This window comes from Schistocerca gregaria, chromosome 3 (genome assembly GCF_023897955.1).
Source record: "Schistocerca gregaria isolate iqSchGreg1 chromosome 3, iqSchGreg1.2, whole genome shotgun sequence".
NCBI classification, from domain to species: Eukaryota; Metazoa; Arthropoda; class Insecta; order Orthoptera; family Acrididae; genus Schistocerca; species Schistocerca gregaria.
The window spans coordinates 724,007,478-724,018,198 of record NC_064922.1 but is presented as its reverse complement, the minus strand read 5'-3'; positions in this window follow the sequence as shown (position 1 = coordinate 724,018,198).

Here is a 10,721-nt window from a genome sequence, read left to right as displayed (position 1 = left end):
TTCAGTCCTGAGACTGGTTTGATGCAGCTCTCAATGCTACTCTATCCTGTGCAAGCTTCTTCATCTCCCAGTACTCACTGCAACCTACATCCTTCTGAATCTGCTTAGTGTATTCATCTCTTGGTCTACCTCTACGTTTTTTATCCTCCACGCTGCCCTCCAGTGCTAAACTTGTGATCCCTTGATGCCTCAAAACATGTCCCACCAACAGGTCCCTTCATCTTGTCAAGTTGTGCCACAAACTCCTCTTCTCCCCAATTCTATTCAATACTTCGTCATTAGTTATGTGATCTACCCATCTAATGTTCAGCATTCTCCTGTAGCACCACATTTCGAAAGCTTCTATTCTCTTCTTGTCCAAACTATTTATCTTCCAAGTTTGACTTCCATACGTGGCTACACTCCATACAAATACATTCAGAAACGACTTCCTGACACTTAAATCTATACTCGATGTTAACAAATTTTTCTTCTTCAGAAACGCTTGCCTTGCCATTGCCAGTCTACATTTTATATCCTCTCTACTTCGACCATCATCGGTTGTTTTCCTCCCCAAATACCACAACTCTTTTACTACTTTAAGCGTCTCATTTCCTAATCTAATTCCCTCAGCATCACCCGACTTAATTCGACTACATTCCATTATCCTCGTTTTGCTTTTGTTGATGTTCATCTTATATCCCCCTTTCAAGGTACTATCCATTCCATTCAACTGCTTTTCCAAGTCCTTTGCTGTCTCCGACAGAATTACAATGTCATCGGGGAACCTCAAAGTTTTTATTTCTTCTCCGTGGATTTTAGTACCTACTCCGAATTTTTCTTTTGTTTCCTTTACCGCTTGCTCAATATACAGATTGTATAACATCGCGGAGAGGCTACAACCCTGACTCACTCCCTTCCCAACCACTGCTTCCCTTTCATGCCACCTGGTTTTTTGTACAAATTCTAAATAGCCTTTCGCTCTCTGTATTTTACCCCTGCCATCTTTAGAATTTGAAAGAGAGTACTCCAGTCAACATTGTCAAAAGCTTTATCTAAGGCTACAAATGGTAGAAACGTAAGTTTGCCTTTGCTTAATCTTTCTTCTAAGATAAGTCATAAGGTCAGTATTGCCTCACGTGTTCCAATATTTCTACGGAATCCAAACTGATCTTTCCCGAGGTCAGCTTCTACTAGTTTTTCCATTCCTCTGTAAATAATTCGCGTTAGTATTTTGCAGCTGTGGCTTATTAAACTGATTGTTCGGTAATTTTCACACCTGTCAACACCTGCTTTCTTTGGGCTTGGAATTATTATATTCTTCTTTCAGTCTGATGGTATTTCGCCTGTATCATACATTTTGCTCACCAGATGGTAGAGTTTTGTCAGGACTGGCTATCCCAAGGACGTCAGTAGTTCTAATAGAATGTTGTCTACTCCCGGGGCCTTGTTTCGACTCATGTCTTTCAGTGCTCTGTCAAACTCTTCACGCTGTATCGTATCTCCCATTAAATTTCTCCTGTTACCCAAGTATTTCTACTAGCCATCGTCTTTTTACCTACTTGATCCTCTGCTGCCTTCACTACTTCATCCCTCAGATCTACCCATTCTTCTTCTAGTTTGTTTCTTTCCCCCATTCGTGTCAATTGTTCCCTTACGCTCTCTCTGAAACTCTGTACAACCTCTGGTTTAATCAGTTCATCCAGGTCCCATCAATTCGCACCTTTTTGCAGTTTCTTCAGTTTTAATCTACAGGTCATAACCAATAGATAGTGGTCAGAGTCCACATCCGCCACTGGAAATGTCTTACAATTTAAAACCTGGTTCCTAAATCTCTGTCTTACCATTATATAAACTATCTGATACCTTCTAGTATCTCCAGGATTCTTCCATGTATACAACCTTCTTTTATGATTCTTGAACCAAGTGTTAGTTTTGATTAAGTTATGCGCTGTACAAAATTCTACCAGGCGGCTTCCTCATTCGTTTCTTACCCCCAAACCATATTCCCCTACTATGTTTCCTTCTCTCCATTTTTCTACTATCGAATTCCAGTCACCCATGACTACTAAATTTTCGTTTCCCTTTACTACCTGAATAATTTATTTTATTTCGTCATACATTTCATCAATTTCTTCATCATCTGCAGAGCTAGTCGGCATATAAACTTGTACTACTGTAGTAGGCGTGGGCTTCATGTCTATCTTGAACACAATAATGCGTTCACTATGCTGTTTGTAGTAGCTTACCCGCACTCCTATTTTTTATTCATTATTACACCTACTCCTGCAATACCCCTATTTGATTTTGTATTTATGACCCTGTATTCACCTGACCAAAAGTCTTGTTCCTCCTGCCACCGAACTTCACTAATTCCCACTATATCTAACTTTAACCTATCCATTTCCCTTTTAAATTTTCTAATCTAAATGCCCGGTTGAGGGACCTGACATTCCACGCTCCGATCCGTAGAACGCCAGTTTTCATTTTCCTGATAACGTCGTCCTCTTGCGTAGTCCCCGCCCGGAGATCCGAATGGGGGAGTATTTTACCTCCGGAAATTTTACCCAAGAGGACGCCATCATCATTTAACCATACAGTAAGGCTGCATGCCCTCAGGAAAAATTACGGCTGTAGGTTCCCCTTGCTTTCAGCCGTTCGCAGATCAGCACAGCAAGGTCGTTTTGGTGAGTATTACAAGGCCAGATCAGTCAATCATCCAGACTGTTGGCCCTGCAACTACTGAAAAGTCTGCTGCCCCTCTTCAGGAACCACACGTTTGTCTGCCCTCTCAACAGATACCCCTCCGTTGTTGTATGCATAACATTTTTGGACTGGAGATCCCTTGTGGGGTTTTCGGTCAGCTGGTGAAAGTCTTTTTAGAGGACGCCATTTTGGTGACTTGTGCGTCGCTAAGGATGAAATAAGGAAGACAACACAAACAAATACACACATGAACGACTGGAGAAAATTCATACGTAGCCTGGTTTAGAACCCGAGGACGCGTGATCGAGAGCCAGCAGTGTTCACTGCAGTACCACTAGCTGCTGACGAAGTAGTCCGACTGATGCAGGATACACTAGCCTTGATGCCGGTCTTCGGACTGAAGTGTAACAGCAACACCGACATGAGCTGTTACCTGCACTGTCGATTCTCACTGTGGTCCGAGAATTGTATCTGTACTCCCTTTCTAATATTAATTTGCTTTCGTGAGCTAGATATTTTAAAAGCCAAGTATCAAACTGTTATCGAAAAAGGGCAGAGTGCTATTAAAGATAATCTAAAGAGAACTGTTTGAGATTTCTCAGTTGCAGCAGGTGCAGCACAGCCATTATTTCTTTACTATCAGCAGGATAAGATGTGAGTGGAATAGTTGCAACCTTTTCCTGTCAGTATTAGGTGCTTCTTCTGATTTCACATAGCCCCATGTGTGTATTAAAAGTGAAGTGAATTTTCCGCGATCCCGCCATGTCACCCTCTGCCAATGTCGTCATAGGATATGGTAAGGAGAGGCATGTATGCAGCAGACCGTTCTCCAGGTTGTTGTTGGATTTCTTGACCTCGGATGGGTAGTTCTGGCTTGCCCCACCACTGCGATATTCCGATTAGATGTGTTACTGAGACAGCTATATTGTGAAGCCTACGCACGCGGGGAACTGACAAAGACGTGTTTGAAAGACAGTGAAACAAATTATGCTTATCAATTACGGATATTTTAGAACCGTGACTGTATATTGAAAAGAATAACAAATTACATCTCTGCACAAAGTAGTCCTATGGTCAAGATCTTTGTTACAAGCAACAGTTGTTAAACGCATGCCGGATGATGGGAAAGTCTCGCTGTCAGAGTGTAAATTAATATAGTTCGTGTGGAAGTGTGTGTACTGATATAACTACTGGACACCAAAATGGAGGCAAACAGATGGACACTAACCGAAAAAGCCGCCTATACTGTCGCAGTAAGAACCTAAATTTACATCCATATCGACAGGAAGCTATAGTCATGGCGATACATTAAAGTGTGACCCATCTTTTTGTCATAGAGACAGCACCCAGCATTATGCTATCTGTAATGAAGTAACTTTCTGAAACTATCTGAAGATGGAAAAGGTTCGAAAACCGGTTCATGGAATAAAACTTAATTATTCAAAAAAGTTACTGGTTGCAGTTCTGTATAACTTATTTCCATACAGCGCAACTACTTTTAAGAGGCATATTTTTATAAACATACTTTATAAACATGATTTTATTTTAGGTGTTTATTTTTAACTTTTCATGTCTTTTCGAAAGCAACAACTTTTTACTTCAGTAAACAAGAACAACAGATAGTGCTAATACGGTGGGCAGAACTACAAATAAGTTTACATGCAGGTTATCAGTGTTAAGTTTTGATTTTTGTACGTTTTTACACATTCCGATTTTAGATTATCTGCACCTATGGTTCGTAATATAGACAAGCACATGGAGTCATGCAGATTAAAATCTGTAAACTCGGGCATTGGTGGGACTTTTTGAACTTCACAACGGAAGAAAACAAACTCACACACTTGTTTTGTAGCACATACGGAAATAGCTTTAGCGGCTTGTCTGTACAGTTAAAGATATTGCTCTTGGGGTAACAGTTTGTAAAAGTCTTGTAAGTCCCCGGATTGGATAAACAGGTCGTTGAGCAGGGCACATCTATCAGCTCAAGTTAGAAGTAAAGAGATACGCTATCAGCCAAAAGCAAGAACAGTATAACAAGTAAGTCTGTCTTCACTCGAGCAATCTCTTGGAATCTCTTTGAGAACTCATAACGCAGTAGTTCCCATTCGACATTCAACGATGTGGCCTCTCGCCTTTTTTTTTTTACCTTAATGGGCCATAGATTCGTGACGCAGAATGTAAATCTAATGTAACGCAAGCAGTATTGTCAGTGATCTACTTGCCGTCTGACAAGGTGAACACTTCGCTTTAACGGCGTCCAGCTGCAGCCTTCGTTGTGCTCTTCCTGGACGCCCCCAACCTCCTCGCTCACCGCTGCCCTCGGAGGGCAGAGCGCGGCCAGAGCGCTGTTTGACCTGGCCAGGTCTCGTGTTTACTAGGCAGTTCAGCTTTAGCGTTTCCAGCTAAAGACTGCATGTATGGCGATTCAGGTAGAATTGAGCGCTACCTTGCCTTCTGGGCTGGATTGTGACAACCCAGTATAACTCTTCAGATGATGGCAGCGACATGTCAGGCGCCGCGGGCGCCACTTGGTGCTGGAAGTACTGCTGCACTCTCATGTGACATGCTGGGTATTAACTGCCCTTCTACATCACGACGATAGGTTGTTTCTTCACTTACAAGTTGTCTGAGCTGGCACAGGGATGCACAATGTAGGAATGGTGAGGAAAATCGGCAGTGTCCTTTTCAAGTATTCACCTCGGTCGGTTGAGGGAAATCACGAGAAACTGAAATCTGAATGGCACCATCAGGCTTTGAATCCCGCTACTTCCATAAGTGACTCAGGTGCCTTAAATACTTCACAGCACAGTTCACTGCGCTCTATGGAGCAAGATCGTCAGATGACATAGTGTGTGTTTCATGAAAGGGTAGCGAACTTATCAGTGCTCACTGTGTACAGTGTATAGTAAAAAATTATTGTTTAGGTAACAGAACAGGTTTTCTTAAACAGTTCGTGAACGGTACAGTTATATACAGTAATTATCGGCCACCTTTTGCGAGCAATACTGGCTGCTCATCCTCAACACGACCATAGAAGTGTGTAGCGTAATAAGCATAAATTGACAAGAAAGCCCGATATTAATTATACCTAATGGGTGGCGTTACAAAGGGCATATGTGATTGAAGGTCACACAGTGACATGAATCTAGCTCTGGACAGACAAAATGTCAGACTGGGATTCCTTGAATAAAATCATGGGGATATGTAACTCGTCCAGGGAGGAGGTCACATACAGAATGCTCGTTCTCCGATTCACACGGATTAATTTTGCACTTTATGCTGTCGGAAAATGTCATGAATTTAGCTATTCAGTTTCAGATGTGACATGAATTTATTGTCCAACAGTTCCCCTCTCCTCACTGTCCAGACACCACAGGTATTGTCATGCACGCATGTCGGACCAGTATCTCGGCGAACAACATGGAGAAGAGCTACAACAGCTGTCAATAATAATCCTGCAGTGTGCGCCCTTGTCCGTCTGTCTGTGTGTGTGTGTGTGTGTGTGTGTGTGTGTGTGCCTGCGTGCGTCTATGTGTGTGTGTGTGTGTGTGTGTGTGTGTGTGCCTGCGTGCGTCTATGTGTGTGTGTGTGTGTGTGTGTGTGTGTGTGTGTGTTTGTGTACTTGGAGCTTACGGGCGCTCAACGGCGAGGTTACTAGCGCCGTCGCAAATACTGAAAGAAACGAAAGTGGAGAAAATGATTAAAATTACGTCACACAGTGAGGAGTAAACTTTTAAAATGACACTCACTCCCATCTGATTTGCTTTGACCCACACAATCTCACACGCTGTAAGACAACGGAGGAAGGATCGAAGGTGCCACACCAGGGATTAAAACATCAGCGAAATGACAGAGGAACTAAAAAAGCAGCACAGGAAATGTGACTGGCTGACCACTTACAAAAAGCGAGCTAGTCTGAAAAACACCTTAAAGACATTAAAACTGAAAATAAAACAATAAACACGAGAGGAGAGCAAAAATGGCAGCATAGGCTGGAGTATAAACTGTAACGGGCCTCGATGATAGATTAATGCAGTGTGTCGCGGGGTGGCGGCGCGGTCTTAGGCGCCTTGTCACGATTAGCGCGGCTTCCCCCTCGGAGGTTCGAGTCCTCCCTCGGGCATGGGTGTATGTGTTTTCCTTAGCGTAAGTTGGTTTAAATTAGATATAGTAGTGTGTAAGTCTAAGGACCCTTGATCTCAGCAGTTTGTTCCAATAGAATCTTTCCACAAATTTCCAAAAACTTCCAGAACTCGGTTCCCGACTCTTACCCATCAAGAGCAGTTTATGTCCTAGTATGACGCAATTTTATTCTATAGGGGTATTAACTGATTTATTTTCAGCGTAATAATCCATTTGTTGCAGCCTCGGAGACAATACACGCCTATAATATCAACATCAAGTAACTCGAAAAAGAACCATTTGTCTCGTTATAGAAAATCATGTAGTTAACACGCTACTCAGGTAACACACTCGAAATACATCTGAAATACCACAGTCGAACTCACACGTACAATGTTTATAAGTAGCAGTTAATGTGAAGAAGTTGTGCTGGATGACATTTTGTAAACACGAAGGCAGTTCTTAATCGTATGAAAGTAGTGACAGTTATGAAAGTTATCTATTGGCATGCGCAGTATAGATGGAGACTCACATTGCACTCTTAAAGCAGATTTTAATTACAGCTTCCTTTCGTACATCTGTCTGCAATCTTGTGACGTTATATAAGGTTGTTTGCTCTGTTACTGAAACCGATTATTTCGGTTACAAGAAACGGAATGACCTCTTTACATAACTGCCAACTGAATGATCATGGATTTTACTGAATGTTAAATCAGTCACGTCTCACATCATTCCTGACGACGCATGCACTCTCAACGGGATGAGAGACAATTTGAAGTCTTAAATATAATCATACGAAGTGATCACTCGCACATTGAGCTACAGCACCCTCAAAACAAATACAGTCTGTACAGTCATTAATATGGGAAGTACTGGAAGCTTCATTCAAAATACCAAAGGATTTATAAAAGTAAATCTACAAGACAGGAAATTATTTACGTCGCCTTGAAATCAGTGAAATCGCCAATAAATGATTTACTTCTGTTAGGACATCTCTGCGAGTTTCTCTGTAAAGTCGTGGCGTATCGAAGTAATTTCATTTCTGTTGAATATTGGCCAATACAATTTATTCATTGATTTATTTATTTTTATGAATCTTCCATACTATGCACACGACGAAGAATTCTGCTGTACAATCATAGTGTGCATTTTTTCAGATTCATGAATGGAAAACCGGTAACACAACGGACAAAATGGTTTAAGTACCTCAATGAACTTGACAGCACCTCAGTTTCAGATATTTACGCCACCGCTAAAACAAAAAAGCAGTTTGCTGCATTCTGAAGGAACCTACATGCGAAACAAACTGCGAACTTAGGTGCAATCTTGTATCTACCACTTGGCGCTTTATAATTTTTCAGTGGTTAATTAAATTTTACAAAAGATTGCTGAATTGAATAGCTGTAGTATCACAACTGAAAGTTTCTTGAAACATGTTAGAGGGAAATCAGCAATTTGGAAACTCTACTCCCAATCTTGAGTAGGTTACAACTATGAATAAGCGGTGAACAGTTAATGATCATCTTCGCAGAACATTACCCGCGCTCAGAAGAACAAAAAATGTGAAGGACACGATCCCACGATTGGATGTACACAGTACACAGAAGCGGAAACTCGTAGCGTTCCTATGTTGTGATTTAACCATTCTGAGGCCGAGTGCAGTGGGGCCGATGTGGAAAATGTTATTTGTAAAACAATATACCATATAAATGTACAGAATTGGACAATACAACAGTCATTTCCTTGAACTGCGGCGAACATTTTTAAGTGTGTGCGAAGGATAGCATATCCGATGCTTCCGAAAAAAGTGTTTCAGCTGCTGCTGAATCGTTTATTATAATTGTGGAAACCTTACCCTAAACTTTGAAACGGTATGTGTTACCTCTTCACACGTTTTAATGTGTGAGGCAGTGTGTTTCTTCAGGTCCTTTCTGAATATACCTGTTCCAGGCGTTAACGAACAGCTGTATTATGAAACCATTTCTCCATATTTTTTGTCCTGAAACTGCTCCTGACCCTAGTCATGAACACAACGTATTTTAGTTATTTCTGCACCATGTTCAGTGTCGAGTTTCTTTAATGTTATTTGTTCCAGGATGTGTTTTTAGTTCTCTACTACACTCTTTTAATAAAATGGCACACAAATTCCACATTACTCAGATTAAACAAATTTTCGGCACCAATAGTTTGTAGCAGACAGATCAGACATAACCATATGGCAAAATACCGCCTGGCTGTTTTGTTCGTTAGATGGCCCATTACGCTCAATAAAACACTTGGCGCTATTTTAAGGTGTTACGCTATGTATGTGAAAACATGTGTCGTTATTTTCATTGACACTAAACAGTGTAAGATTGTATTGTAGCTGATTATTTTTTATACTAGAGATGAGTCCAAAAAACGAATTTTTGGTGGTGAATAGAGACACTAGATTTGAAATACACATCCGTGTCGAAGAAGCTACAAGATAAGTTGAAAAATTTAATTATCTAGAGTGATATATTGACAGAAGTAGATAACACAGTCGTTACTTTTCGCTCTTAATAAATATTTCAAGCAGGAGAATCATCCATATACACCATTGTTTCACCATCGGACATACTCACATATGGACGAAATAGTAATAAGCGTCCCTGGAGTAGGGAAACAACTGAAGGGGTTGAAAACAAATAGGTCGTCAGGTCCGGATGGAACCACAATTCGGTTTTACAAACAGTACTCTAAGGCATTGGCCCCTTACTTAGCTAGTATTTATCGTGAATCTCTTGTCCAGCAGAAAGTCTCAAGCGACTGGAAAAAAAAGGTGCAGGTGACTCCCGTATAAAAGAATTGTAAGAGAAAGGATCCGCTAAATTTCACACCAATACCCTTAAAATCCGTTTGCAGCTGAATTCTGTTTTCGAATATAACAAATTTCCTAGACACCTAAGAGCTTATGTCCATGTATCAGCACAGTTTTAGAAAAAATCGCCCCTTTCTTACATTACGTACTGCCGACTATAAAGAAGGGCAACAGGCAGATTTCGTTTTCTGGTTTTTGGAAAAGCATTTGACACGATGTCCCGCTACAGACTGTTAAGGAAGGCAGAAGTTTATGGAACAGGTACCAAGATACGTGAAGGGCTCGAGACTTCTTAAGCGATAGAACCCAGTATGTTGCCCTTGACGGCGAGTATTCATAACAGACAAGGATCTCGTCAGGAGTGCCCCAGGGAAGTGTGATAGGACGTCTGTAATTTTTTAAATACATAAATAATCTGGTGAACAGGGTGGGTATCAATTTGCAGTTGTGTGCTGATGATGCTGTGATGCGGAGGAAGGTGCACAAGTTAAGTGACTGTAGGAGGATACAGAATGACTTAGACAAAATTTCTAGTTGGTGTGATAAATGGGAGCTACGTCTACGTATTCTTCTACGTGATTACTCTGACATTCGCAATAAAGTACCTGGCAAATGGTCCAATGAACCATCTTCAAGCTGTCTCTCTACCATTCCACTCTCGAACGACGAGTGGGAAAAACGAACACTAACTTTTTGTCTTATTTTGTAGTGATGATCATTTCTCTCTTTCTAGGTGGGTGCCAACAGAATTTTTTCGCAATCGGAGGAGAAAACTAATGATTGAAGTTTCATGAGAATATTCCCTAGCAACGAAAAACGGCTTTATTTTAATGACTGCCACTCCAATTCACGTATCACGTCTTTGCACTATCTCCCCTATTTCGCGATAACACAAAATGAGCTGCCTTCTTTGAACGTTTTCCATGTTAGCTGTCAGTCTCACCTGATGTGAATCCCACACCGCTCAGCAATACTCCAGGATAAGGCGGACAAGCGTGGTGTAAGGAGTCTCTTTAGTAGACCTGTTGCAGCTTCTAAGTGTTCTGACAATGAATCGCAGTCTTTAGTTTGT